This window comes from Oncorhynchus mykiss, chromosome 2, assembly GCF_013265735.2.
Source record: "Oncorhynchus mykiss isolate Arlee chromosome 2, USDA_OmykA_1.1, whole genome shotgun sequence".
Taxonomy (NCBI): domain Eukaryota; kingdom Metazoa; phylum Chordata; class Actinopteri; order Salmoniformes; family Salmonidae; genus Oncorhynchus; species Oncorhynchus mykiss.
Window position 1 is genome coordinate 15,820,070 of NC_048566.1, and position 13,983 is coordinate 15,834,052.

At 44.6% G+C, this 13,983-nt stretch overlaps 1 long non-coding RNA gene across 1 annotated transcript; it reads left to right on the forward strand.

Moving 5' to 3' along the window:
* The first annotated feature begins 773 nt into the window (after window positions 1-773).
* On the forward strand, window positions 774-6,461 carry LOC118937786. The gene is made up of 7 exons (XR_005035208.1): window positions 774-924; window positions 1,789-1,819; window positions 2,115-2,381; window positions 2,612-2,650; window positions 3,003-3,044; window positions 3,291-3,414; window positions 5,133-6,461. It is a non-coding gene; the product is annotated as an uncharacterized LOC118937786 (long non-coding RNA).
* The last annotated feature ends 7,522 nt before the right edge of the window (window positions 6,462-13,983 follow it).

A 13,983-nucleotide genomic window follows, 5' to 3' on the forward strand; every position in this document is an offset into this window, starting at 1 on the left:
CAGACTGACCCCTATAAATAAGGTAAGCCTACAGACTGACCCCTATAGATAAGGTAAGCCTACAGACTGACCCCTATAGATAAGGTAAGCCTACAGACTGACCCCTATAGATAAGGTAAGCCTACAGACTGACCCCTATAGATAAGGTAAGCCTACAGACTGACCCCTATAGATAAGGTAAGCCTACAGACTGACCCCTATAAATAAGGTAAGCCTACAGACTGACCCCTATAGATAAGGTAAGCCTACAGACTGACCCCTATAGATAAGGTAAGCCTACAGACTGACCCCTATAGATAAAGTAAGCCTACAGACTGACCCCTATAAATAAGGTAAGCCTACAGACTGACCCCTATAGATAAGGTAAGCCTACAGACTGACCCCTATAGATAAGGTAAGCCTACAGACTGACCCCTATAGATAAGGTAAGCCTACAGACTGACCCCTATAGATAAGGTAAGCCTACAGACTGACCCCTATAGATAAGGTAAGCCTACAGACTGACCCCTATAGATAAAGTAAGCCTACAGACTGACCCTAGTGATAAACCAGCCTGCTATGTGGCTGAGCCTACAGTGAGCTCTCAACCAAGTGCAGCACTGTTCTTTTAACGTTTTACACATGATAGTTTAAAATGCTACATAACATCCTCTGGTAAACAGTGACTGCTCTATTTTCATTTTATTTAGAAATATTATTAACAGAAATTGGCCGAAATGCACTTCGAGATGCGCAGTCGAGAACTTTCCAGACTCTCAGGAGGAACAGCCGGAGGAACGCCATCCCTCCAGCAAGTGGAGTGGTATGCGCGTGTCAAATTTGAAGTAGACTAGAGGCGGAGAGGGTATAGGACTGCACGCGTCGGTAGATAGCAGTGGGACTAGAGCACATACCGGGCACGGTACCAAAGGATACACCTACCACGTAAGTTTATTTTCATTGTAGCCTGTCGGTTGGGTTGTGGAACGTATAATTCCGCTTTCATGACGTTCCTAGTCTTTGATATGGAATTGCATCACATGTCAAGGTACGGTTGTAGGCTATAGCATCTTTTTTTGTATGGAATATAACCGAAATATCAGAGCCATATTTATCCTATTTATTTGGATATATCCTACTGTTCTGATAGCCCCTAGATTGTTTTTGGCCAGACGATTTTCTGACCCATCTCTATAACCCTGTCGGGAGTTTCAGAAGCTACGCGCCCAGATAGGGAGCAGGTTGACGTTTGTCATGAATCTTGCCCTGGAGGCAGAACTGAGACATGTCCTCTAACCGTGTCAGCTGCAATGTCAACATTTTTTTCTTGCTTTTTGGTCTTCATTTAACGTTACATTAGGGTTAGCAGTGTGGTTAAGGTTAGGTTTTCAAATCCGATTTTATGACTTTGTGGCTGTGCCAGCTAGTGATCACTCTGCAGAGCTGCCTCCAGGGTAAGATTCATGACAATAAATGCCAACCTGCGGATTGGGAAAGGAATGCTTCGGAAACCACCTATTTCCATACGGTAGAGGCTCCAGATCCCACGTTGCCAACAAACTGAGAGACCGTTATGCAGTTTGTTGTCTTCCTTGCTACTCTGACAGACTGGAATTATTCTATTATTCTATTATTTTACCAAAAGTTCAGTAAAAACAGGAAGAACAAGCTTTATGTCTTCTTTCCTGTTAGGAATTTCTTAAATTAAGAATGTCCTTAAACTCATACTTGAAGAGATGGGATGACAAATGATTGCTTGAATTTGTAGTGTTTGAGTTAGAATAATATTCCTGGTACATTATTTCACAGGTTGGTTTCAAAACATCAGGATTCGAAAAAGGTAGGTATATCAACACACTATCATTCATCAGTATTAATGCCTCACACCAGCTATAGAATGATCTTTACATTGAATGATCTATACATATATTCACACTATAAATTATTTCAACCCAAGATTAACACCAAAGTTAACATGGTACTGGTAATTCTTTGTCTCTATTCCACTGGATGGTCATTGTGATGAGTTGTCTGTGTAATCCAGTGTAATCCTCCTCTGCCTGTTTTTGTGAATACATATCTCTCTCTCTCTCTCTCTCTCTCTCTCTCTCTCTCTCTCTCTCTCTCTCTCTCAGTTGCAATGAAGGACGTGTGTTTCCAGTGTTATCACACAAAATGCCCAGAGGTGGCCATATTTTATGATCTTAATGGTGATCTGAACAAGAATCTGCTGGTGCCAGGCCCTTTCCAGAAATGCACCTCCACTCCCTATCCTCCATCTGGGAAGTGCACCATGTGTCTCCAGGATAATTATTCTTATGCTTTGTGCAGAAGTGTGTCAGAGAGTCTCCAGCCTGCCCTGGAGGCCAATAGAACTGCCGTTACCAACTATAAACAAACCAGTGAGTGTCTCTGAAGGCCCAAGATAGTACAATGTGGAAGAAATGCTAGTGGGTAGAGTGAATAAATCGATGGTCCTGGGTGTCAATAATCCCAGGGGGCTATAGGAAGTAGGCTTTATTATAGAGCATGAGAACTCTGTTAACTAAACCAAAAACTCATTTCTATAATGTATGTGATCTGTCTGTCAGTTGTCGCATTTAGGCTAATCAACCCTGTTCTGCTATTTCAGATTGCTCTGTCATTGGCATCGCGTCAACTACTGTGAATGGTGAGTCATTGATTCAAACATTCTGTATTATTTTCACAAACTGGCTGTAGAGAATCTAATGATCATTTTACACAGCACTATTTATGCATTGTCCCTTGCTGAGTTGAACACTAAGGTCAGGAGTCAGTCTGATTGAGCTTTGCCCACAATACATGTTCTAAATGCATTGTTCCTGTGTTCACGGAGACCACAATCATGGGGGATGAATTGAAAATTACCATAAAATGGCACATTGTCCAAATTCGCAATTGGATTGAATCCCATCCTAACTTTGACAGCGAGCCTTAATTGTTCTGTATATAGTTCAGTGAAAACAAGTCTGGCTGTTCTGAGTTGTTTGTCTTGGTGACAGGTCCAGACTTCACTGGAGCTGGTGGTCAAAACGGACATCCTGGTGAGTGCAGAAATACACAGCGCAGCAATGCTGCTCAACACTGACAATTTCCCTCTGACAGACGAATCTACTCCTCAGTGGCTTTGCAAATTGTACTGTCTGTCTTTTGTAATTGTATTAATCCGTTGATTTGATTAATGCTTCATGCTTTATGATTCCTCCTCATTGTAAATAATTAGTCCTCCAAATGTAATATGATACATACTTATTCCATCATTTTGTGTTCCTTTATCTGTTGTTCTTAAGGGGGTGAACTGTGGTGGTGTTTACTGATCCTCGTCCTGGTCGTCATTTGCATTGGCATTGGCATTGGCATTGCTTACTGGTGTATCAAGAAGCGCAAAATAAATAGAAACCATGTCGTATAAGGGTGAGTGTGTTCTGACTGTAACGATATACAGTGGGGCAAAAAAGTATTTAGTCAGCCACCAATTGTGCATGTTCTCCCACTTAAAAAGATGAGAGAGGCATGTAATTTTCATCATAGGTACACTTCAACTATGACAAATTATGGTGGAAAATAAGTATTTGGTCACATACAAACAAGCAAGATTTCTGTCTCTCACAGACCTGTAACTTCTTCTTTAAGAGGCTCCTCTGTCCTCCACTCGTTACCTGTATTAATGGCACCTGTTTGAACTTGTTATCAGTATAAAAGACACCTGTCCACAACCTCTAACAGTCACACTCCAAACTCCACTATGGCCAAGACCAAAGAACTGTCAAAGGACACCAGAAACAAAATTGTAGACCTGCACCAGGCTGGGAAGACTGAATCTGCAAAAGGTAAGCAGCTTGGTTTGAAGAAATCAACTGTGGGAGCAATTATTAGGAAATGAAAGACATACAAGACCACTGATAATCTCCCTCGATCTGGGGCTCCACGTAAGATCTCACCCCGTGGGGTCAAAACGATCACAAGAACGGTGAGCAAAAATCCCAGAACCACACGGGGGGACCTAGTGAATGACCTGCAGAAAGCTGGGACCAAAGTAACAAAGCCTACCATCAGTAACACACTACGCCGCCAGGGACTCAAATCCTGCAGTGCCAGACGTGTCCCCCTGCTTAAGCCAGTACATGTCCCGTCTGAAGTTTGCTAGAGAGCATTTGGATGATCCAGAAGAAGATTGGGAGAATGTCATATGGTCAGATGAAACCAAAATATAACTTTTTGGTAAAAACTCAACTCGTCGTGTTTGGAGGACAAAGAATGCTGAGTTGCATCCAAAGAACACCATACCTACTGTGAAGCATGGGGGTGGAAACATCATGCTTTGGGGCTGTTTTTCTGCAAAGGGACCAGGACGACTGATCCGTGTAAAGGAAAGAATGAATGGGGCCATGTATAGTGAGATTTTGAGTGAAAACCTCCTCCATCAGCAAGGGCATTGAAGATGAAACGTGGCTGGGTCTTTCAGCATGACAATGATCCCAAACACACCGCCCGGGCAACGAAGGAGTGGCTTCGTAAGAAGCATTTCAAGGTCCTGGAGTGGCCTAGCCAGTCTCCAGATGTCAACCCCATAGAAAATCTTTGGAGGGAGTTGAAAGTGCATGTTGACCAGCAACAGCCCCAAAACATCACTGCTCTAGAGGAGATCTGCATGGAAGAATGGGCCAAAATACCAGCAACAGTGTGAAAACCTTGTGAAGACTTACAGAAAACGTTTGACCTATGTCATTGCCAACAAAGGGTTTATAACAAAGTATTGAGATAAACTTTTGTTATTGACCAAATACTTATTTTCCACCATAATTTGCAAATAAAATCATTAAAAAATCCTACAATGTGATTTTCTGGATTTTGTTTTCTCATTTTGTCTGTCATAGTTGAAGTGTACCTATGATGAAAATTACAGGCCTCTCTCATATTTTTAAGTGGGAGAACTTGCACAATTGGTGGCTGACTAAATACTTTTTTGCCCCACTGTAGCTTATGATTATAATGTCACTGAGGACCTGACCAACAGACATCTCATAAATACTGTGATTATGTCACTGAGGACCTGACCACCACATTCCTAGATACTGCTTCCTACAACCTTTCATTCTCTCTTCCCTCTCTCTATTCTTTTTTTTCTGCAGGAGAAAGTGACAGGGACAGCCCTCAGGACTACCCATCCCTTAACCAAGCTGTTTGGACCAAACCACCAGAGACACGGACAACCCTCAGGACTACCCATCCCTTAACCAAGCTGTTTGGACCAAACCACCAGAGACACGGACAACCCTCAGGACTACCCATCCCTTAACCAAGCTGTTTGGACCAAACCACCAGAGACACGGACAACCCTCAGGACTACCCATCCCTTAACCAAGCTGTTTGGACCAAACCACCAGAGACACGGACAACCCTCAGGACTACCCATCCCTTAACCAAGCTGTTTGGACCAAACCACCAGAGACACGTACAACCCTCAGGACTACCCATCCCTTAACCAAGCTGTTTGGACCAAACCACCAGAGACACGTACAACCCTCAGGACTACCCATCCCTTAACCAAGCTGTTTGGACCAAACCACCAGAGACACGTACAACCCTCAGGACTACCCATCCCTTAACCAAGCTGTTTGGACCAAACCACCAGAGACACGGACAACCCTCAGGACTACCCATCCCTTAACCAAGCTGTTTGGACCAAACCACCAGAGACACGGACAACCCTCAGGACTACCCATCCCTTAACCAAGCTGTTTGGACCAAACCACCAGAGACACGGACAACCCTCAGGACTACCCATCCCTTAACCAAGCTGTTTGGACCAAACCACCAGAGACACGGACAACCCTCAGGACTACCCATCCCTTAACCAAGCTGTTTGGACCAAACCACCAGAGACACGGACAACCCTCAGGACTACCCATCCCTTAACCAAGCTGTTTGGACCAAACCACCAGAGACACGTACAACCCTCAGGACTACCCATCCCTTAACCAAGCTGTTTGGACCAAACCACCAGAGACACGTACAACCCTCAGGACTACCCATCCCTTAACCAAGCTGTTTGGACCAAACCACCAGAGACACGTACAACCCTCAGGACTACCCATCCCTTAACCAAGCTGTTTGGACCAAACCACCAGAGACACGGACAACCCTCAGGACTACCCATCCCTTAACCAAGCTGTTTGGACCAAACCACCAGAGACACGTACAACCCTCAGGACTACCCATCCCTTAACCAAGCTGTTTGGACCAAACCACCAGAGACACGTACAACCCTCAGGACTACCCATCCCTTAACCAAGCTGTTTGGACCAAACCACCAGAGACACGTACAACCCTCAGGACTACCCATCCCTTAACCAAGCTGTTTGGACCAAACCACCAGAGACACGTACAACCCTCAGGACTACCCATCCCTTAACCAAGCTGTTTGGACCAAACCACCAGAGACACGGACAACCCTCAGGAATACCCATCCCTTAACCAAGCTGTTTGGACCAAACCACCAGAGACACGGACAACCCTCAGGACTACCCATCCCTTAACCAAGCTGTTTGGACCAAACCACCAGAGACACGGACAACCCTCAGGACTACCCATCCCTTAACCAAGCTGTTTGGACCAAACCACCAGAGACACGTACAACCCTCAGGACTACCCATCCCTTAACCAAGCTGTTTGGACCAAACCACCAGAGACACGGACAACCCTCAGGACTACCCATCCCTTAACCAAGCTGTTTGGACCAAACCACCAGAGACACGGACAACCCTTTGGACTACCCATCCCTTAACCAAGCTGTTTGGACCAAACCACCAGAGACACGGACAACCCTCAGGACTACCCATCCCTTAACCAAGCTGTTTGGACCAAACCACCAGAGACACGTACAACCCTCAGGACTACCCATCCCTTAACCAAGCTGTTTGGACCAAACCACCAGAGACACGGACAACCCTCAGGACTACCCATCCCTTAACCAAGCTGTTTGGACCAAACCACCAGAGACACGGACAACCCTCAGGACTACCCATCCCTTAACCAAGCTGTTTGGACCAAACCACCAGAGACACGGACAACCCTCAGGACTACCCATCCCTTAACCAAGCTGTTTGGACCAAACCACCAGAGACACGGACAACCCTCAGGACTACCCATCCCTTAACCAAGCTGTTTGGACCAAACCACCAGAGACACGGACAACCCTCAGGACTACCCATCCCTTAACCAAGCTGTTTGGACCAAACCACCAGAGACACGTACAACCCTCAGGACTACCCATCCCTTAACCAAGCTGTTTGGACCAAACCACCAGAGACACGTACAACCCTCAGGACTACCCATCCCTTAACCAAGCTGTTTGGACCAAACCACCAGAGACACGTACAACCCTCAGGACTACCCATCCCTTAACCAAGCTGTTTGGACCAAACCACCAGAGACACAGACAACCCTCAGGACTACCCATCCCTTAACCAAGCTGTTTGGACCAAACCACCAGAGACACGGACAACCCTCAGGACTACCCATCCCTTAACCAAGCTGTTTGGACCAAACCACCAGAGACACGTACAACCCTCAGGACTACCCATCCCTTAACCAAGCTGTTTGGACCAAACCACCAGAGACACGGACAACCCTCAGGACTACCCATCCCTTAACCAAGCTGTTTGGACCAAACCACCAGAGACACGGACAACCCTCAGGACTACCCATCCCTTAACCAAGCTGTTTGGACCAAACCACCAGAGACACGTACAACCCTCAGGACTACCCATCCCTTAACCAAGCTGTTTGGACCAAACCACCAGAGACACGTACAACCCTCAGGACTACCCATCCCTTAACCAAGCTGTTTGGACCAAACCACCAGAGACACGTACAGCCCTCAGGACTACCCATCCCTTAACCAAGCTGTTTGGACCAAACCACCAGAGACACGGACAACCCTCAGGACTACCCATCCCTTAACCAAGCTGTTTGGACCAAACCACCAGAGACACGGACAACCCTCAGGACTACCCATCCCTTAACCAAGCTGTTTGGACCAAACCACCAGAGACACGGACAACCCTCAGGACTACCCATCCCTTAACCAAGCTGTTTGGACCAAACCACCAGAGACACGTACAACCCTCAGGACTACCCATCCCTTAACCAAGCTGTTTGGACCAAACCACCAGAGACACGTACAGCCCTCAGGACTACCCATCCCTTAACCAAGCTGTTTGGACCAAACCACCAGAGACACAGACAACCCTCAGGACTACCCATCCCTTAACCAAGCTGTTTGGACCAAACCACCAGAGACACGGACAACCCTCAGGACTACCCATCCCTTAACCAAGCTGTTTGGACCAAACCACCAGAGACACGGACAACCCTTTGGACTACCCAAACCCCCAGATAAGGATGCTGCTGGATTGTCTCTGCCTTCATTCCATCTCTTTAACTGTTCTTACAGTTGTAATCTTTTTATACATTTTCATATTCAGATTCTTGTATAACAGTACCTGTTAACCAATGTTAATGTTAATCAAGGTATATTAGTGTTTTATATCTTTATAAATATTTTATTTTAAAAAAATGTTTTATTTTGGCATGACAGAGTATTTTGTGTGGATCATTGACAAAAAAATGACAATGAAATTCATTTGAATCCCATATTATGTAAAGAAATCCAAGGGAGTTGAATGATAGTGTATTATTATAGTACTGTATTAAAGTGTTGGAGATGCAGTGTGTCAGAAAAGGATCATGAAATATTAACTTCTCTTTTTTTAACTTTCTCAAATAAATCTTTATATAAATTAATTTTTATTGTGTTGCATTTACTGCCACCGTTCTGGTGTCACACATAATGTATCTGGGTATACACATGTTTCAGCTGCGTCTATCGCTCATGTTTGATACTCATTGTTTTATTGGAAGTAGAGTTTCTATGCGCACCAGTGAAATGGTTTTTAAACATTCCCTAGAACAGTGAGGCTATAGGCCTACTGGTAAAATGAGGGAGTACTTCAGGCTCACTCCTGGCAGAGCAAAATTCAGTTGGTGGAACAGTAAAACCGAATAAGGGTTGAACCACTGCCCTAAAGAACTACATTTCTCCTACATAGACCTGTGTGACGGCATGGATGTACATTATTCAGTGGTCTGAATAATATAAATCCTGGTCTGTTGGCCTGGTAAACTTGCCTTTTCAGTGGTCTGAATAATATAAATCCTGGTCTGTTGGCCTGGTAAACTTGCCTTTTCAGCAGTCTGAATAATATAAATCCTGGTCTGTTGGCCTGGTAAACTTGCCTTTTCAGCAGTCTGAATAATATAAATCCTGGTCTGTTGGCCTGGTAAACTTGCCTTTTCAGCAGTCTGAATAATATAAATCCTGGTCTGTTGGCCTGGTAAACTTGCCTTTTCAGCAGTCTGAATAATATAAATCCTGGTCTGTTGGCCTGGTAAACTTGCCTTTTCAGCAGTTACAGTAACAAAGGTGACATGGTTTACAAGCACTTGCATTAACATCTGCCAACCATGTGTATGTGACCAATAACATCTGCCAACCATGTGTATGTGACCAATAACATCTGCTAACCATGTGTATGTGACCATTAACATCTGCTAACCATGTGTATGTGACCAATAACATCTGCTAACCATGTGTATGTGACCAATAACATCTGCTAACCATGTGTATGTGACCATTAACATCTGCTAACCATGTGTATGTGACCAATAACATCTGCTAACCATGTGTATGTGACCAATAACATCTGCTAACCATGTGTATGTGACCATTAACATCTGCTAACCATGTGTATGTGACCAATAACATCTGCTAACCATGTGTATGTGACCAATAACATCTGCTAACCATGTGTATGTGACCAATAACATCTGCTAACCATGTGTATGTGACCAATAACATCTGCTAACCATGTGTATGTGACCAATAGCATCTGGTAACCATGTGTATGTGACCAATAACATCTGCTAACCATGTATGTGACCAATAACATCTGCTAACCATGTGTATGTGACCAATAACATTTGATTTGAACATTAATACCACATTCTGTAGTATTAACTAAGTGACTCCAACTTCAACTCAGGATTGAAATATGACATAAGTCACTAAGAGCAGTTTACCAGGCCAACAGACCACAAATGTTATCCATTTGTTTGTATGCTGTTCTTTGTATGACATTTTAATATTTGATTATTAACCAATGGTATTAGGCCACTCTTGGCCATGATTACAGACACCTGTGTCTTTTGACACTGTGTTTGTGATTATACCCTGATGAAGACAGCTTGGCTGTCGAAACGTTGGTAATTCAATTATTGCATCTGAGCTCCTAGAGTGTGCGGCTCTCTTTTATTTTCAACAGACCACAAATGGGTAAGCCACAGCCTTCGCCTTCTGTGATCCAGTCGAGGCTTCTCAGAGGAAGGGGAAGGGGAGGACCAGTGAATTTCAGAAACAAAGAAAATTGTGAAACATCTTAAAAGGTATCCTTTAAAGATCAAACTATAATAAATATATTCACGTGTCCCCAAATAATTGATTAAAACACATTGTTTTGCAATGAAGGGTCTACAGTAGCCTCTGCAGCACTCTGTAGGGTAGCACCATGGTGTAGACAGAGGACACCTAGCTTCTGTCCTCCTCTGGGTACATTGACTTCAATACAAAACCCAGGAGGCTCATAGTTCTCACCTCCCTGTGCTGGTTAAGTGCAAGTGCTGGTCATTTTTTTAACTAGTTATTTTATTTATTTAATTTTTGGGGGTAGGGTGTCGAGGTGGGGAGGAGGATTATCTAAGACACTGAATAGGTAGTGTTTCAGATGTTTTATGAAGATGGGCAGGGCTCTGCTGTCCTAGCTTCTGGGGGAAGCTTGTTTCACCAATCGGTGGCCAGGACAGAGAAGAGCTCGGACTGGGCTGAGCGGGAGCTGCCCTCCTGTAGCGATGGCAAGGCCAAGAGACCTGAGGTGGCAGAACGGAGTGCTCGGGTTGGGGTGTAGGGTTTGAGCATAGCCTGAAGGTAGGGAGGGACAGTTCCTGTTGCTGTTCCGTAGGTAAGCACCATGGTCTTGTAGTGGATGCGAGCTTTGACTCCAAGCCAGTGGAGTGTGCGGAGGAGCAGGGTGACATGAGAGAACCTGGGAAGGCTGAAAACCTGGCGTGCTGCAGCCTTCTGGATAAATTGCATGGGTTTGATGCTGCAAGCGGGCAGCCCAGCCAACAGAGTTGCAGTAGTCCACATGGGAGAGGACAAGTGCCTGGATTAGGACCTGCGCCGCTTCCTGTGTGAGGAAAGGTCGTACTCTATGGCTGTTGTAGAGCATGAACCTGCAGGAGCCAGTCACTGCTTTGATGTTTGCAGAGAATGACAGGGTGTTGTCCAGGGTCACGCCAATGTTATTTGCACTCTGGAAGGGCGACACTGTGGAGTTGTCAACCGTGATGGATAGGTCTTTGAGCAGGCAGGTCTTCCTTGGAGGAAGAGTACTCCCGTCTTTTCGAGGTTGAGGTGGTGGGCCGACATTCAAGTTGAGATATCTGCCAGGCGCACAGAGATGAGTGTCGCCACCTGGGTGTCAAAAGGGGTAAGGAGAAAAGTACTTGAGTGTCATCCGCATAGCAATGACAGGAGAGATCATATGAGGATATGACGGAGACAAGTGACTTGGTGTATAAAGAGAAAAGGAGATGGCCTAGAACCGAGCCCTGTGGGACACCAGTAGTGAGAGTACGTGGTGCAGACACAGATCCTCTCCATGTCGGCCTACCAGGTAGGATGCAATCCAAGAGTGTGCAGAGCCTGAGACGTCCAGCCCTGAGAGGGTGGAGAGGAGGATCTGATGATTCACGGTGTCCAAGGCAGCATACAGATCTAAGAGGATGAGAACAGAGGAGAGAGAGTCCGCTATGGCAGTGTGGAGAGCCTCCGTGACCCAGAGAAGAGCAGACTCGGTTGAGTGACCCGTCTTGACTCAAAAAGAGAATGACATTACTCTAAAATGGAGAAACGATAGAGAGAGAGAGAGAAAGAGCTAGCTACCCAGCTTAAACAGAGAGCGATGCTATGTTAGCTAGGTGGCTATGGCTATCCAACACTGGAACTCTTCCAAGTCAAGGTAAGCTTTTGGTTTTATTCATTTGTTGCCACCGGGGGCTGCCGGTGTAACTGTTAAGGTACCTTAGGCTAGTTCTCCTACCCTCTCAACCAACTACCTTTCCTGTTTACCTTCCTGACTCCAAATCAAATTGTATTTGTCACATGCGCCGAATACAAGCCCTCAACCAACAATGCAGTTTAGAAAATTGTCTGGTCGGCCATTTGATGAATTGTTCAGCAGTCTTATGATTCGGGGGTAGAAGCTGTTAAGGAGCCTTTTGGACCGAGACTTGGCGCTCCGGGACCACTTGCCGTGCGGTAGCAGAGAGAACAGTCTATGACTTGGGTGACTAGAGTCTTTGACAATTTTTTGGGCCTTCCTCTGACACTGCCTAGTATATTCAGTTGAATTTGGAAGTTTACATACACCTTAGCCAAATTCATTTAAACTCAGTTTTTCCACAATTCCTGACATTTAATCCTAGTAAAAATTCCCTGTTTAAGGTCAGTTAGGATCACCACTTTATTTTAAGAATGTGAAATGTCAGAATAATAGTAGAGAGAATGATTTATTTAAGCTTTTATTTATTTCATCATATTCCCAGTGGGTCAGAAGTTTACATATACTCAATTAGTATTTGGTAGCATTGCCTTTAAATGGTTTAACTTGGGTCAAATGTTTCAGGTAGCCTTCCACAAGTTTTGGTGAATTTTGGCCCATTCCTCCTGACAGAGCTGGTGTAACTGAGTCACGCTTTTTCAGTTCTGCCCACAAATTTTCTTTGGGATTGAGGTCAGGGCTTTGTGATGGCCACTCCAATACCTTGACCTTGTTGTCCTTAAGCCATTTTGCCACCACTTTGGATGTATGCTTGGGGTCATTGTCCATTTGGAAGACCCATTTGCGACCAAGCTTTAAGTTCCAGACTGATGTCTTGAGATGTACATCACTGGGGCCAAGCTTCCTGCCATCCAGGACCTACAGTTGAAGTCGGAAGTTTACATACAGTACACTTAGGTTGGAGTCATTAAAACTTGTTCATCAACCACTCGACAAATTTCTTGTTAATAAACTATAGTTTTGGAAAGTCGGTTAGGACATCTACTTTGTGCATGACACAAGTCATTTTTCCAACAATTGTTTACAGACAGATTATTTCACTTATAATTCACTGTATCACAATTCCAGTGGGTCAGAAGTTTACATACACTAAATTGACTGTGCCTTCATTGAAAATTCCAGAAAATGATGTCATGGCTTTAGAAGCTTCTGATCGGCTAATTGACATCATTTGAGTCAATTGGAGGTCTACCTGTGGATGTATTTCAAGGCCTACCTTCAAACTCAGTGCCTCTTTGCTTGACATCATGGGAAAATCAAAAGAAATCAGCCAAGAAATTGTAGACCTCCACAAGTCTGGTTCATCCTTGGAAGCAATTTCCAAATGCCTAAAGGTACCATGTTCATCTGTACAAACAATAGTACGCAAGTACAAATACCATGGGACCACGCAGCCGTCATACCGCTTAGGAAGGAGACATGTTCTGTCTCCTAGAGATGAACATACTGTGGTGCGAAAAGTGAAAATCAATCTCAGAACAACAGCAAAGGACCTTGTGAAGATGCTGAAGGAAACAGGTACAAAATAATCTATATCCACAGTAAAACGAGTCCTATATCGACATAAACTGAAAGACTGCTCAGCAAGGAAGAAGCCACTGCTCTAAAACCGACATAAAAAAGCCTGACTACGGTTTGCAACTGCACATGGGGACAAAGATTGTACTTTTTGGGGAAATGTCCTCTGGTCTGATGAAACAGAAATTGAACTGTTTAGCCATAATGACCATCATTATGTTTG